Raw genomic sequence first — 17828 nt, 5'->3', positions numbered from 1 at the left:
GTTATGATGCCATTCCTTTTGTTCTATTTTCCTGTTAGTTGGTTCTATGGGAGACTCAAAACTAGCTTAACTGAGTTTAGAGTAGTAACAGAGAGCATTAGAGGGTGTTCACATCAGTAAGCTTGGAATGTCACTTATCTCTTCTATTTTCTTCTCTGGAATATGTATTCAGATTTTAAAACAAAGGAAAAAACTAATCCCTGTATGAAATGAAGGCTTTTGTTGCTCATGTAACAGCAAAATGCAAGGTGTTGCAAAATTTTTTGTGTAGGGCTTTGATTAATAATTAACATAAAGAAAAACATTGGCTTTTCATTTATGCTTCCATTAATCAGGAATTTGGAGCCTTCAAAGCCCATATTTACCCTTCAAATTGAGTTGCTGGCACATGGCAGGCACACAGTAAATATGTACCTTTTCTGCCTTCAGTTGTGACCTCACTCTTTCACCCCTTTAACACACACAGACACACGCACGCACACGCACACACACACCACTGACTGTTGTTTCTCTCTTTCATGTACAAACTATGCTTCTCTATTCTGGGAATATGTATGGATTATAGCAAATAGACTATGTTGGAATCATGACTACTGATAATTAGAAACAATAAGGAAAAAAGTAAGTGTTTATACAAGGATAGTTGAGAATCTTTATTTGTAACCTGTATTATTTTATTATGTGTGTTCACATATGGTTTGGAGTTGAGTTTATTGAAGATCCTTGGCTTGGCTTCCTTTCATATCTGCTCCTCAGTACATTCTATATAAACTTACACACATTTAAACATGAAATTTCTTGTAAGACTTTTTGAACTTCTGGCTACTCTTCTTTTTTCTGCTGGCCCATATCCATCTTCCAAGCAGAAATTACAAGTAGATGAGATTTTTGGCAAAGTATAAATCTTTGAATCAGGAATATTTTCATTTACTGGGTTAACCTTGAATTGTTACTTTTTTCATTTCAATTAAAAGTAAATCATACTATGCCTCTCTTCCTTTTTGGATTGTGTTTTATGGTTGGTATGATCAACATGGCAACTTGAAATCTCATCTCCTTTTGGCTACTTTTCAGAAAGAAGAAAAAAATAAAAAGAAACATAAATGGAAAGAAGTAAAAAGTTCTGTTAAAAAAAATCTGTTAAGAGTAATTCGCAGAAACTTTTCTTGATCAGACCCACTCCCCATTCTCCATGTGGAGAGTTTCCTTTGTGGAAGGATGAACGTAATTTAAGTGTGTTCAGTCTAATTGTGATAAGTCAGGATGACTTACATATTCCAAAATAAATATATCAGTTAAAATATATAAAATGTATGTAGAAATGGGAACGTATTTAATCCTCTCATATTGCTAGGTGTCTTCCCATATGTACATGTGTGGTTTAGCATAATTGGTTTTGTTTTTCTTTTCTACTCAGAAGGAAAAGATAGTTAAATTTGATAGTTATCTAAATCATATTTTGGAAAAGTAGCTAGATATAACAAGGCTTTTAAAAAATATATTATTTCACCAGAAACAGCCAGATTCTCAACATAAAATAAGATATTTAATGAAAATGACCATTCTTTTCTAAACTAGAGCTAAGTTCTTTTGTTTCAGGAAAAAAAGTTTTCCTCATAGAAAAGCTCCTTCTTAATACTAGCTGAGCAAAATAACTAGTGATGCTGGATAAAAGCAAGGTACAGATAGCGGCACATAAAATGGGTGTCAGAAATGTCCTTGCACTTCTGCACAGCAAAGGAAATCATCAACAAAATGAAAAATCACCCTACTGAATAGTAGAAAATATTTGCAAATCTGATAAGGTATTCATAGTATATACATAACTCATACAACTCCATAGCAAAAACACAATCTGAATAAAATTGGATAGAAGACTAAATAAGACTTTTTCCCAGAGACCTACCAATGGCCATTGCACACATGAAGAGATGGTCAACATTACCAATCATCAGGGAAATGCAAATCAAAACCACAGTCAGATGCCACCTCCCACCTGCTAGACTGGCTAGGATCAAAAAGATAAAGAATCACAAGTGTTGGTGAAGCTCTCTAGAAAAGGAAACCTTTGTGCGTTTATTGGCAGGAATGCAAATTGGTGTGGCCACTATGAAACACAGGTGTGGCCACTATGAAAAACAGTATGGAGATTCCTCAAAAATTTATAGATAGAACAACCATACAATCCAGCAGTTCCACTTCTGAAAATGAAAACACTAACTCAAAAAGATATATGCACCCTCATGTTCATTGTAACATTATTTGTAATAGCCAAGAGATGAAAACAATCTCAGTGTCCACTGATGGATGAATAAATATGATGTGTGTGTGTGTGTGTGTGTGTGTGTGTGCAAAATGGGCTGTTATTTAGCTATAGAAAATAGTGATCTTGCCATTTGTGACAACATGGATGAATCTTGATGGCATTATGCTAAATGAAGTCAGACAAAGAAAGACAAATACTATATGATGTCACTTACATATGAAATCTTAAAAAAAACAAAACCTAAGTTCATAGATACAGAGAACAGATAGGTGGCTGCCAGGGCAGGGGCATGCGGGGGTGGGCACAATGGGTGATGGGAGTCTAAAGGTACTACCTTTCCATATTAAAGTGAGTAAGTCATGGGGTGTAATATACATCATGGTAACTCTAGTTAATCATACTGTACTACTTATTTGAAAGTTGCTGAGACAGTAGATATTAAAAATTTTCATCAGAACAAAATAAAATTTTATAACTATGTATGGTGACAGATTTAACAAGACTTATTATGGTGATCATTTTGCAATATGTACAAATATTGAATCATGTTATATACCTGAAAGTAATGTGATGCTATATGTAAATTATACCTCAATAAATTTTTGGAAAATGTTTTTGCAATATTTCATCAATTCTGAGATGTCCATTTCTTTCACATAAAACTATGTAAAATTTTTTAAAAAGCCATAGTTGGTGGGTATTTTTTTTCCTTTCTTCCTGGCAAATGCAGTATGTCTTATAGTAGATTGTGTCTTAGATATTATGAAATACAATATTAGTAAATTTAGATTGGCAAAAAATTTAAATTTCCTATAGTTACTACAAATGGGAATCAGAATGATGTCCAGAAACTGGAAAGTCAAACTTGATACTGATTCTGGAAAACATTTTGCACCCTTGTTATCTTTTAAAAAATGTGTATAAATGTGTATCTGTATTTCCAATTTATTTTTTCTCTTTATTATTAGTACTGCTACTAATATTTTGGTATATTTTTTGTATTGCTTTATTTTTTTTTAAATTTTAAGCATTTATGTATTGTTGAGAGACAGAGAGAGGCAGAGCATAAGCAGGGGAGGCACAGAGAGGGAGGGAGACACAGAATCTGATGCAGGCTCCAGACTCTGAGCTGTCAGCACAGAGCCCGATGTGGGGCTCAGACTCAAAAACCATGAGATCATGACCTGAGCCCAAGCCAGACGCTTAACCAACTGAGCCACCTAGGTGCCCCTGTCTTGCTTTGTTTTCACAAAATTGAAGTTAAACTTTGTATCCAGTAACTTGTGGTTACTTGAAAATGATTTTAATGACTGTGAGATGTTTTATCCTATAGATATTCCAGAATTTTTCACCATTTTACTTATTGTTGGACATTCAGATGTTTTCTAATATCTCACTGTTTCAACTTGGATCTGGACCTTCCTCCTAATTCTAGTCTATACCTCTGCCTCGAATTCTGATGCTTTCTATGTTTCTATACTGCTAGGCTGCTTGCCATCCAGTTCTTGCTTTGGTTATCTTATCTGTGAAATGGGAACAAAAATAGCTTAAGTTCATTAAAATATTAAGTGTGGTAATATATAATTATGAGTCTTTTAAAAAATTTTGTTCTGTTTTTTATTTATTTTTGAGAGACAGAGAGAGACAGCATGAGCAGGGGAGGGTCAGAGAGAGAAGGAGACACAGAATCAGAAGCAGGCTCCAAGATCTGAGCTGTCAGCACAGAGCCCAACGTGGGTCTCAAACCCACAAACTGTGAGATCATGACCTGAGCCGAAGCCGAACGCTTAACCGACTGAGCCACCCAGGCACCCCTAAGTATGAGTCTTAAAAAGGGAGGATTCCAGATCACTTTTAAAACCTCTATCAAAAGTCTTTTTTTCCCTAGGTTTTACATGAGAAATACACTCTTTGTTCTTCTCTCAAGGCAGGGAATAAAGCTAATGAAGATCTTTAAATTGACATTAATTTTAAAAATAAAATGTGGGGCGCCTGGGTGGCTCAGTCGGTTAAGCCTCTGACTTCAGCTCAGGTCAGATCTCACGTTCGTGGGTTCGAGCCCCGCTTCAGGCTCTGTGCTGACAGCTAGCTCAGGGCCTGGAGCCTGCTTCCGGTTCTGTGTCTCCTTCTCTCTCTGCCCCTCCCCCTTTCATGCTCTGCCTCTCTCTGTATCAAAAATAAATAAAACATTAAAAAATAAAAATAAAATGTGAGTATTTTAAAATAAAATAGAAAAAGCCAAAAGTTACCCACCCCTGCGCGCGCGCACACACACACACACACACACACACACACACACACACACAGGTCTTTATATGTATTTTAAACTTACCAGAAATTAATTTCTCCTGATGAATGATATTATATCTTTTATTAAAGATACTATTGACAAACTAAGCAGCATATTGCACAATTGAACGGACTTTCACTAAAGAAAACCAGTGGAGAATGGGGCACCTGGGTGGCTTAGTTGGTTGAGCGTCCGACTTCAGTTTTGGTTGTGATCTCGTGGTTCAGGAGTTCGAGCCCTGTGTCAGGCTCTGTACTGACAGAGCCTGGAGCCTGCTTCAGATTCTGTGTCTCCCTCTCTCACTGCCCCTCCTTCACTCATGCTCTGTCTTCTGTCTCTCCCTCTCTCTCTCTCTCTCTCAAAAATAAACATCAAAAAAATTAAAACAAACAAAAAAAGAAAACCAGTGTAGAAAATGAGAATGATATAATCAGGAGTGAGGAGAGAGGACAACCCTTATGTCTTCTCAGTAAGCTTTGTGCTTTGAGCTTTCCAGGGTCAAGACCAGCCAGTCTTTGACAAGCTGCGTGGTCACCTTTAGTACCACCTCAGTGAGAAACTCTATTTCACTTCTAAATTGCTTCATGTTGCTTCACACATCCCTCGTCGTGTTCGTTCATACTTCTGTATGTTATGATTAGTTCTGGATATTTCCTATCTTTCCCAGTAACTCAGGGCAACTGGGGTCTTTGCATTTTGCCTCAGGCCCCTGTCAGGCCTTGCAGGACTGAACATCCAGAAAATGCTTATTGTATGAATTCTAAAGATTAGAAGCCACAATGAACAATTTTATTGCATATTTATAAACTAAATGCCCATATATGTATATCTGTATGAATATATATGTGCTAATAATTATTTTTTTAAGTTTATGTATTTATTTTGAGAGAGACAGACAGCATGAGTTGGAGAGGAGCAGAGAGACTGGGAGATAGAGTCCCAAGCAGGCTCTGCTGTCAGCACAGAGCCTGATGTGAGGCTCGAACACACGAACCCATGAGATCATGACCTGAGCCAAAACCGAGAGTTGGACGCTTAACTGACTGAACCACCCAGGCACTCCAGTTCTAATAATTATTAATCACTGTATTTTCTCCCCTGGTGATGGAAAATTTTGAACAAAAAAGCAACAACTTTGAATAAATCACCCAAAAAACATTTGAAGCAGTAGCAGTCATTAGGTTTAATTTGTGGAATTTAAAAAAGTAAAGGTGATTGTTTTGTCATTCTGTTTTATTCCTATATTTAGCATAATATAATAAGTATAAATATACTAATGGATAAAAATTAACCCAGAATTCTAATCATGGGATTGATATGTGACAAAGTGACTCTGCAATTCCAGAAAGATTCGGAAGATACCTAATTATTTGCTTGCCACTTTAAGGAGAGATCCAAAACTACTAGAATCACATTTCAAACTGGAAAGACCAGTTGGTTCTAGGAAGAACTTGCTTTCTCTTGTGCAGCTTTCTGAAATCTGAAGCATCGTAAACACTTATTTCCTCCTTTTCATAAAAAGTAATCCTTTCCGTTACAAACATTGAAATCAAGAAATAGGCTTGTGACATAATTTGGAATGGGAGAGGTGGGCGCAGGTGGAAGTGGAGTGACAGGTGTAGGAGAGGAAAAGTTTTCCCTTTTTCCCTTCTTGGTTCCTTGGCTAGCCTAATAATTAAATTGACATAGGACATACAAATGGGAGAAAAACAAATTTCGTTTTGCATGAGAGCTCATAAAAATAGGAGACTCAAAGAAATTACCAAAGCAGGCAGCTTTTGTACCTTTTAGACAGAGAAACCATAAATTTGTGAAAAATTGACACGATAAAGAAGTTTGGGCTCAGGGGTAGTAAATTGGTGAGGAAGTAACAAGGTTTGTTTATACAGCCTTCTGGACTCTGAATTCCCTCTCTGGTGATAAGGATGTCTCTTTACCTCCTCGTGCAGGGAGGCTATCTTTCATAAGGGAGATTTATTTCCTGCTTTCAGGAGGACAAAGGAAGGTCAGGGTGTCTTTTTTTTTTTTGAACTGGCTATTCCTTAAGTAACTTTCATTTAAAATAATCAATATGCCAAAGCGACATACTTTGGCGTAGCCTGCCCAGAACCTTATCAGACACAAACTTCCTGTCACTTCTCAGTCTCCTCATCTGATCTATGGAAATAGCTCAGGAAGGTATGTTTCCAGAAGTGGTCCTTATTTTGACAAAGTCTTGAATACTGATGAAATAGGCTTGTTGATGCCACAGATGACAAATAGGATAAAGCAACTCACTGGAAATATGTTAAGTAACTGCTAATGAGTCTATTTTTTCTATGTCAAAAAAATTCTAGTTGAGTCTTTTTTTCTTAACAATATGTTTGTGGTATCAAATGGCTACAAAAGACAGTCCTTTGGCTATATTTTCAAATAAATCCTTTGCCTCTGAAATCAATCCTGTGGATTTAATTTACTGACCAGCTAGTTTTTATTCTTTTCCTGAATTCATGTGAAAGAAAGAATGCTGTTCCAAAGAGGAGCTCAGCTGAACTTTCTACAGATTATGTATATCATTAAAGAATACCATGACTTTAATTTGGGCCTATATCTTATTAGGGAAGTGTGGAGGATTTAAAAACATAGGAAGTACATTTTCTTCTTATGTAAGGAGCCCATTTATTTAGAAATCCTTTATTTCTTTCATAGCCTACCTACTGCAAAGTAATAGCTTTATATTATTGAAAGGGGATATGCTTTCTTCTTCCTCAGGTTTTATAAATCCATGTGATATTTTTAAGTTTCATTAGTTATTCATCTAAGAATAGAAAATCATCAGTTGCATAGCAGAAAAAGGAATGTAGCATACAAGTTAGAAAGATACATAGGTATGCCTACCAGTGTTAGATAGTTTTGGCAATAAACAATACAAGGGCTTTGCTTCTGGGCACACTTGATGGGTCATTCTTGTTAAAGAAGGTAAAATTATCTGCCTTTAGTGAACCAATTCCCTACAGTTATTTAGCAATATAAGAATGTTAGTTAAAAAATCAAGTGACTTGGTTTCATTCCATATTATTCAATGTCCTTGACGATCAGCTTATGTTGTTTCAGAGTCTTTGTTTTGTTTGCTTCTCTTGCCATGATTTTAATCTAGTTAGTAAAGAGCTGAATAAAAGCAAAACACTTTATACATTATACACATGCTTCTATGTATTTACATATCCACTCACGTCTCTCTCTCAGCCCTGCTTTCTGTCTTTTGTAAAAGTGTATGTCTTTCAAATAAAGTTTATAGTTCAAAAGTAGAGCAAACAGATTAGCTAATTTTTAGAATATAAATATATTTTAAAACTTTAGGTACTAAAGTTTTATCACAATTTTTATTAATGACTGATTCTGTATAAAATGTAATAGTTCTTAAAAATATTGAGACCTTTTGGGGGATAAAAATAAGTATAAAAATTGAGTCAGTAAGCAGAATGTTCAATTTGATAGGCAGCTTTATAGATAAAAACACTTTCAAATTCCACTTGACTTTCCAGTATCTTTCAGGGACTCACAGATCTAATACAGACGATTTGGCAACAATATCACAGGGAGAGGACCTTTGTACTTAGTTTCTTTGGTATTTTCTACCTGTTTTAATTAACTGGAATTTAGCATATACATTTTTCACTGTTAGTAGTATGTTTGAGACGTACACAAACAGCTCTGTAGGCTAGGTGAAATCAATGACCAAAAATAAATCTACTTCTATTTTCAAGCCAGCCTATTCATTTTAAGTGTTTAGGTGTAGTGTGATCACCTTTTCTTGTATTTTCTACAAATATTACATAAAAAAAATGTTACATATTAATAATTACTTAAATGACTGTATCTTATGGTACTTTAATGATTGTGCACCAACTATAAACATCCATTCCCCAGAGAAGTTCCCTAAAAATTTTTATTTCCCTTATCAAATATCATTCTGCCTTTTCTACCATACCTGGAACTGTGTTTTCTTTTTACATTGCAGACATGGAATACAAATTTGTTAACTTGATTATTTTCCTGTATCTAGTTTCTCTTTGGATTAAATGTAGTGTCTTTTCCAGTTCCATGTCATGGTTTGCTCAGTGATATTTTTACCAGATTATCATTTATCCCAGAAAGATGACACAGATTTGGTTCTTGATATTTATTGTTTTTTTCATCATTTTGATTTTGTCCTGTATGGTGTCCAACTCAGTCAATCAAACATGTACCATCTTCTTGGATGCAGGAGTCACTAGCTAAGGTGGCCCCTCATGGAGGCAGGAACACCACTTCATAGGGTGAGATGACCGTGAGGGGCAGGTGGAAGCAAGAAATGTGCCCAAGAAAGAGAAAAGTTCATGTAAAAAAAAATTCCTACTTACAGATAAATGCCTAAGAGCCAAACAGAAATTTTTAAAAAGGAAAGAGGCATGGAGTGAAAAGGGGAGTAAAATAGTACAGTTGTGAACTCTTTGTGCCCTTGGAGAACCAAATTATTTTTTTCAGTTCCATTGTTTCATAGAAATTTACAATTGAAAGTATTTCTAAATCATGAGTTATATGTACTCTCATATTAAAATCTTTGCATATATGAAATAAGCCTACATGAGAAAGTATGGTTCCAGTGAAACAGAACAGTTATTAATAAGTCACGTGTTGAGAATACACTTGCAGTTTACTTGAGTGCTGGGTTCTGTGGATTCTTTAGAAGTATTAAAAATGGTTCCTTTGTTCTCCAATAGCTTATAGTCAAGGAAAGGGAAAACTAAAGCATATAGATAGTCCCTAATACATGGTGATACAATTAAATACCAAGTACAGACAGAACCTTCTAAAGAGATCTGGAGAAGCTATAATTCCCTGTGATTTACAGAGACCTCATTTAACAAAGAGCTTAAGTTGGGTTTTTAAAGGTGAATAGAATTTAAGCAAAATAGAAAGTGAGAGGCAGAGAAAGAAGGGAATTTCTTGAAGGGGGTCTGTGGAAGCCAACGCACAGAGAAGGAGCAAAGACTGAGAAGTTAGAGACCTGAAACAGAAGGTGTAGGACAGGATTACTTTGGACCTGATTCTGTCTCTTTCCTCTGTTTTTCTGTCTCAGTCTTCCCTTTCTTGTTTTTTCTTTCCACAAATATTTGGTGAACTATGCCAAATGACAATAGCAATACAATTTAGTAACAGATCGGATGTCCTCTGTCCAGGGAAAAACAAGAAATACAGTGCCTCACAAGCAGTGGGACAGTTTCTTGGGGAACTCTGGTTGGTTACACGTGAGTTTTGCCGAGCTTTGGAAGAGGCAATGCAGAAACGGCCTGATTGACTAGGAGGTCAAGGATTTCTTTCGAAGCACGTTCTGTTAGCTAGGGTAAGGCAAACTAGCTGACGCCGGGTTGGAGGACTGTGAGTGGTATACATTAGGACTCCTGGACAGTTGTTTCCCAAAAGTTCAAGCTGACTTAAGTTTCGATTTGTGACCTGGACAAATGGCTGGGCCACTGGAGTGGGTGGCTCCACACATCCTTTATCAACTTTTATGTGGATCTATTTTTTTCACTCTAAGCAGAAATTCAATTCATCATTAGCTCTTTTGTACTCTTTTGATGCACAAAGAATAGTTACTTACAAAAATACTAATGTGAATGTCTTTCCATTAAGAAAGTTACATTTGTGTGTTAGATTTTGTGAATAAAAAATAAACACTAGAATCTCAACACTTGGGAACTGATGTTCCAGCTGACATTCATGCTATCAGGATTTATTTAATTTTGAGATCAATGTCACCAAACTTCTTTAGAATTAAAGGTAAATGAAGTAGTAAAGTTAAGTACTATATCAAATTCCACATGAGAAATTTAGAATTTCACCATTTAAATTGTTTGTTAAATTATCTAAAAGGGCTCCACTACAGGGCGAAAGGTTAATTGGAATTGAAATTGTTGGGGAAATATAATTAAAAACAAATGTCTCCCAACTGAGAAATCCTCTCCACAAAGGTAGTAGAGGGAGGAAAAAACAAAACAAAAACCACCCTTCTATTGAATAAACATTGAACTAGAATGTGATGCACATTGCAGGCAATCCAGTAAGAGTTTGCAAAGACCAAAGAAATTTTAGTCCTTTTTATAATCAAGCAGATAAAACCCATTATCTACATGCTTTCAAGAGAAACAATAACTAATCCTTCCATAAGAGCACTAAATTTACCTGGTAATTGGGGTGGCCATCTGTGTTAGCTAATTGGCTTTCTCTAGAAGAGAAACACTCTTCTCCTAACCTTTATGATAGCAAGTAGTTTTACGGTTTGGAGCAAGGAGCCCACTGAAGTTAGGCTCTTCATCTCCCACAGGGAGATATAAAGAGAGAGAGAGAGAGATGCTACCTCCCTTCTTGTTAGCATTAAAAAAAAAAAAAAATGGCTCCCAATCCCTTGAAGAAACATTCCTGAGTGTGAGAGGGACCTGAGGAGGCTTAATTAGCCATTATAAAGATTTACATACATTTGAAAAGGAGAATGAAAAAAATTCTAAAAGATAAAGGAGGGAGGTGAAGTCTCTACTCTTATTTTCAACAGGCAGAATGAAAATTCTTATTTTTCATTTGCATTTCTCCTTCTTTAAAAAAAGTAGTCGATGGCTGATTTGGGTCCTCCAAATATATTGCTAGTATATTCTAAATAAAGGAAAAAATAGGCTTTAAAGTGGAAAGACTTAGGTAAAATCATCACTTCTTCAGAGTCATTGTAACAGGTTGCCGGGTAAATTAGTGGGGCTGTGCTGCTAAGATTCGGCCTTTGTCAGGGAAGGCTCAGGCTCTGCAGAGGGCGGAGTGGACGGTATAAAAATGATTTAAACCACTCCTTTAAGTGTGTTTCAAAGCTTTCTGGTGCATTTAACTTAAACTTTTCTCTACTGGTGGACCTCTGGTACTCATTCAGATGCTAATGTTTAGCCTTCTGCTTTTTTAAAGAAATGCAAACTGGAGGTCACGTGACCCTAATTACTGCAATTATGAGCTTTCTGGGAGTAATCACTCTGGTTGCACCCAGATGAGCCTCTGCTGATGATAAATAGACCTGGAGATTGCTAAGACCAAGCTTCCTTATGCGACATCGAGTTATTAATTTCTTAATATGTATACATATACAGAGTGAAACTCATATACTCTAATGAGAGCATTCTTTTTCCATACAGGTTCTTTTTTTCCTTAAAATTCTTCCTCAAATTTAAGTGGAACAGTTGAAAATGCGTATTTGTGTGTGTGAATATATTAGCATCCTAAAGGAGGACATGGAAAAAACTCCAATAATGACTAGTAATGACTAATATTGAGGCAGCACCCTTCACCTGCACACATTTTCGTTTTCTGTGCTGAGTAAAGAATGTTACAAGGGCTTAATCTTTCCAGCAGAAGTATCATTTCTTATCATTTTATTTTGTTTTGTTTAATTAATTTGGAGGTGAAGACCTAACTTCCATAACGGAATGTATTTAAGGGGAAATTCTCCAGACAACATTAGACTCCTAAGAGTCATTCTTTCACAGGGAAATTATTTTCTCATGTAAGTAAGGCCATTTACTTCTCAAGAGGTTATCATTTCATAGGATAGTTTTTAGCAATGTTGTTTACCTTGTTCCCTATGATGCTTTTCAGAATATAGGGGTCTCAGTTTAGATTTCATTGTATATTACTGGATTATTTTTACCCTGGCTCATCATACAACATCATTTGAGCAAAACTTTGTTCATGTTGAATTACTGTCTTATAGAAATAATGTTGACTGACAAGAGTCAGATTAAAGATCATGTATGACATCCTCGTTTGAAAATCCCTCAGTATGCCAACTTGCCTCGAAAGTCAGGTTTAGAACTTATACTTTCCTATTTTAGTGTTGAGGCAAGCTAAGCTTACTTCCAGTCCGTGTAAAATGACACATAGTAAATTACTGGTTCATTAAAGAAATGCTTTAATGAGCACCATGATGTGCCAAGAAGTATGCTGGAAAGTATAGGAGAGAAAAATTAAATTTCCCTTTTACCCTTCGAGGTTCTCAGCTGAGACAACCCTGTAATGAAAGAGAGATTAACAGGAGAAAAACAAATTCAATTTGATTTCATTCATGCATGGGCCCCAAAGATGAGATCCAAATAAGTGATCAAAAGCAGGCAGCTTTTATACCTTTTAGACAAAGAAACAATAAATTTATGAAGCATTGACAAGACAAGGAAGTTTCAGTTTAGGTAGCAAAGTACTGAAGTAACAAGATTTGTTTATATAGCCTTCTTGGCCCTGAAATCCCTATCAATGGGATAAGGAAGGCTTCCACCCTTCAAGTTCAGGGAGGGCATGCTTCACAGAGGGAATTCAGGTCCTGCTTTTCATAGGGACATAGAAGAACCAAGTTGTCCTTCTTACTTCAGCTGTTTAGTGTCTTTAATTTCAAAAGAATCCGTATGCCAGAGTGGTACATTTTGGGGTGTGTTCCTGAACCCCATCAAAAGGCATATGAGAGAGAGTCTTGCTTTTTCATATTTAGGACTTAAGTTGAACATCCTTTGAAATACAAACATGTCCTCTACAGCGTATTTACATGTGATGTGAGTTTGCTAAAGAATTTGTCTTCATCTGTCAACAAGTTAAAAATGCATCTATTGATTGCTTCTGAAAGCTTTTTTGTGGCAGCACCTGTCAAGTTTCCCTCCCACCCCCTTTTTTTGTCATCACTAGGAAACGATACAATTTATTCTTAAAGAATAAAGGCTGTCTGATTGGATCGTAACCCTTTCCTCCTACCTTCATCTGTCTTTGTTCTTCTGCCTTGCTTCTTGTAAACTCTTTAATCTTTAACAACAAAAAAAAGCTACTTCAGTCATAATGATTGAGATCTCTCTTTTCTAACTTCTCGGAGAAAGAAGAGTAAAGAGAGTTGGCCATATTCAAATTCTGTCAGCTGGGACTCTGCACCTTTCAAAGATAACATTACAACATTACAAGCACATTCCTCTTCCATCTAAACTGATAAGCCTGGAAATTGGGATCATGAGATCGATAGTTAGAGCTTTACATATAAAATTCTGTAACATATTTTAAAGGAGAAGCTTCACATAGTAATTTGCTAATTGAGTCATTATTGTGCCATAAGTATCAGAATCCCCCATTCCTTTCACTGAAATGATAGATTAAATATTTGATAATATAGTTCAGTTGTTCAGCATTATAAGACTTCTTATGAGGCGCCTGGGTGGCTCAGCCGATTAAGCATCCAACTTCAACTCAGAGCATGATCTCGCGGTTCATGTGTCCGAGCCCCGCATCAGGTTCTGTGCTGACAGCTCAGAGCCTGGAGCCTGTTTCGAATTCTGTGTCTCCCTCTCTCTCTGCCCCTCCCCCACTCATGCTCTGTCTCTTTCTGTCTCAAAAATAAACAAAATTTAGAAAAAAAGACTTCTTATAAGTAAAAGCATAAATCACACACACAAAATTTTGGGCAGATTGATGTTCAGAGATTTGGTTCAGAATAGGCTGTCTTCATAAATATAATTGAAATGAGGGGAGTTGGTGGTGAGCTTCTCCTCATACTGGAGCTCCAACCAGACATATCTTGTAGTGTTCTTCTCACCAGTCATTTCTGCCACAAATGGTGGTGCTCCTTTTATTTCACCAGGTGAATCTCATCTATGATAGGAGAGAAGATATCAAAAAAAAAAAAAAAAAAGTAACACAGACACCAAGAGCTAATCAGAGCAGAAAGGCATGGCTGTGATCAAAGAAGGCAGAAGTCAGAAGCGTTATAAGCATGGCCAGAGCAAAAATGATGTCATATGCCACAAAATAACATTTGAACCCTGAAGGCAGAGAAAGAAAAGTGACCTGGCAGAAGTCTTACAGATTTAGATGAATGATACTAAATCATGTCATTGAAGTAGGTTGATAAATCTTAAAGACTGAGGAAAATAGTGCTTTATAGCATGTTTCAAGAAATGTTTGTGACAAGTACTTTTCAAAATAACTTTAAAAGGCTGTGAATGTGTTTTATGATTTGGAGTCACTGATAGAGGGTTTAAATCAATAGATAAGATATGTTTCAGGGTGCCTGGGTGGTCTCTTGGTTAGGCATCCTACTCTTGATTTTGGCTCAGGTCATGATCTCATCGTTTGTGAGTTGGAGTCCTGTGTTGTGCCTGGGATTTTCTCTTTCCCCTTCTTTCTGCCCCTCCATAGCTCATTCTCTCTCTCTTCCTTTCTCTCAAAATAAATAAATAAAACTTAAAAACATAAAATAAGTTTCAAAATTATTAGTAGGTATACAAAGCTTACAGTTGTGGGTCTCTTCCAATGAGAGAGGCATGGAATCCTAGATATTGTTATTAGGAGAGACATCAGTTAGGGTCTTTCTGAAAGCTCTTACTTACAGGTGTTTTTTTTGTCTATTCACCTTTGGCCAAATTTTAAATCTTTCTCATTCAGGGAAAGTAATAGTTGATGCTACTCCCTCAATGCTACTCCCTCAGAAATAAGTGTCCCACTCAGACATATTATAATTTATGGACAGGAAGCTCACACCTATAAACCATAGACATCCACTCGGTGCGGCCCACAATTGTAGGTGACGTAATAAAAGTAGTCGTGTAGTCATGACTGTAATGGATTTATAGTTGTCTTTTCCTGTTAATCTATGGTTGCCTCAGTCTGGTTTTTAGATAATAACATATTGCATGCTCATGCAAAGGCTGGTGAGATACAAATTAAATTCTGATATTTGTATTCACCTGAAATTAGTTCCAGTAAATAGTCCCTCAACCTCCTCTTTTGCTACTGCCTCTCCCTTTATTTTCCATTTTTCTGTTGAGATGCAGGCTCACGTATCAGTTTCTCAGAGAAGCTTTTCCTCCACGGGGCTCGATGTCTCATCTGTGCATTCCTGTAACACCTCCACTTTCATCTATCATTGTACTTCACTTTATTTGCATTGCTTAATCTTCATTTTCCTTATTAATTAGATTTGCGCTTCCTTGAAGGCAGAGACTATACATACCTTGTCATTACCCTCTTTCTGTAACCTGCCTGATAGAGTTTTTGTAGCCATTAAGTGTCGTCGATTACGCTCAGGGTCACTCACTGCTATTGTTGGGTTGCTGGTTGTTATTCCCAGTGCCTTGTGTGCCCCGCTCAAAATACCGTCCTGAGCAGTGATATCCCTTTTGAAGCACTCCATTGGAGCTGCCCTATGCCTGGGCCTTCTGCATTTTGGAGGCTGGGCCTCCATCCTCCTTTCTGCCCCTCCTGATCTGCAGAAGCCCCTTCTTCTTCCCTAGTGGAAGCTCCTGTCATACTCAGCAGTCAATCAAACTGCAGTGTTTTCACCCTTAAGGAGCTTGGTAAATAAAAAGAAATCCCTTCAAACTGCATGAGAGGAATCAGCAGGCTGTTCAGCTCCATTTGACTTTTTATGCATTTATTTATTTTTTTGCTAGGTGGCCTGAATCAAGGATGGAAGTACCCTACATTTCCAGATCTGTTTCCTACAGATTCAGTGTTAAGCACTTAGTGCCGTTTATAGCATAAGCGTAACTTTATAAAACTCTATTTCGAAAAGCTATGACTAACTATGGAAATACATAAAAAGAAAGTTAACGGAAATGAAAAATCCCCTGTAAATCTGTTTGACAAGGCTTCTCTCATTTAAAAAAACAAAAACTATGTCGCTTGCCTTACTGATGACTTGTGCCAGTGTTAATTCTCCCATTTGCTAAGGATTCAAAATTTAGTTGGGCTTATTAAAACCGTTTAATGTATCAAAAGCCTACATAACGTGGTGTGAGTAAATGCTACTTCACAGCTTATTTTAGTATCTAGAATGGTTGGCATGGAAACCTTGAGAAGGCATTTTAGATGCTTGATACATAGAGATTTTCATTTTGAAAGTCCTGGTTATCTTATTTATTCCTACTTAGAATCAACTTTAATGTTTATTTCTATCCAGCTTTAGAAATATAATTTATTTCCATAGACAAAAGCAACTTCTTTGGTGAAAATCTGTTTCCTTTTATAGCTTATTGTCAGGTTGGTTTCCATATATCACCCAGGGCTCATCCCAGCAAGTGCCCTCCTCCATGCCCATCACCCCCTTTCCTCTCTTCCCCACCCCCATCAGCCCTCAGTTTTTAGTGAAAATTTTTTAAAAGAAATATATATGTTATTAGAGAATAATAAGGAGGAAGTAGGCAGGGTCAGAGAGAGAACTTTCAAGAATTAAGAGATTTAATTTATTGGAAATACATATGGACTGTGGAATCATATAGAAATGGGTTCAAATGCTGGTTCCAGCACTGACTAGCTATATCATAATAGCTATATTAAAAGTCTTAAAAAATTTGGATTAAAAATTGATATGGTAGTAATAAAAAATGAGGTAGTATATGTAATCGTGCTTAGCAGAGTGTCCTGCATGAAATACACATTCATCAGCTTTCTTAATTATATTTGTGAAATACAAGGAAAGCAGGCAAAAGAAAGATTCTGCAAAATGCTTTGATTCAAAACCCTTTCCATTAGCCAGTCTTTGTTTAATCATTGTCTTTGACCTGAATATTCTGAATGAGTGGTAATAAAATGTTTCAAAGACCTTCACTAATTTATATGAGTATAAACTTCTGTGGTTTAAAACAAGGTGTAAAAAAAGTTCCATGTCAATTATTTTTTCAATTCATTGCCTGTTGTGTTGTTCTGACTGGCGCTCTCTTACCCCATGATAGTAACTGTCAATGTCCCTTGGGATCCAGAAACCTGGATTTGATTTCTGCCTCTTCTTGTGAAGCAGCTGCACGATTTTGAATGACAAATTTTAACTTTCAGGACCTGGGTTTTCTTGTATATAAACTAAATGGAGATAAACCATATGATTACTAATGTATATATATGCCAGTTTTTTATACATTGATTGTTATCAACCTGGGTGTCAGGATAAGGTCTGAATTTTTGGGCACCATTTTTTCTCTTGACACTACACACTAAAATCAAATATGATATTGGGCATTATATAAAGATTATCTTACTTCTTTATAGCCTTGAATCTGCCGTTCCTGCAATGCCCAACAGCTGTCAGACTTTAAAAAAAATTACTTTAAATAAATAAGCAACTCACTTTTTTAAACTTAGAATCACAGAAGATTTGGCAAGGTTGATGACACTGGTTTTCCAAAAACCCCTCACAAGTAAATGACAGTTATTTCTAAATCTGTTTTTAACAACACAGAGATCAATTTTCCATATCCA

The 17828-nt window shown here is 36.3% G+C and overlaps 1 protein-coding gene across 12 annotated transcripts in view; it reads left to right on the top strand.

The window, feature by feature from the left end:
• Positions 1 to 17828, top strand: part of MAP2 (microtubule associated protein 2) — a 274592-nt gene that overhangs the window by 67422 nt on the left and 189342 nt on the right. The window lies entirely within an intron of this gene.

The sequence above is a fragment of the Suricata suricatta genome, chromosome 3 (assembly GCF_006229205.1).
Source record: "Suricata suricatta isolate VVHF042 chromosome 3, meerkat_22Aug2017_6uvM2_HiC, whole genome shotgun sequence".
Lineage (NCBI taxonomy): Eukaryota > Metazoa > Chordata > Mammalia > Carnivora > Herpestidae > Suricata > Suricata suricatta.
This window is presented reverse-complemented; position numbering and strand designations above follow the sequence as displayed.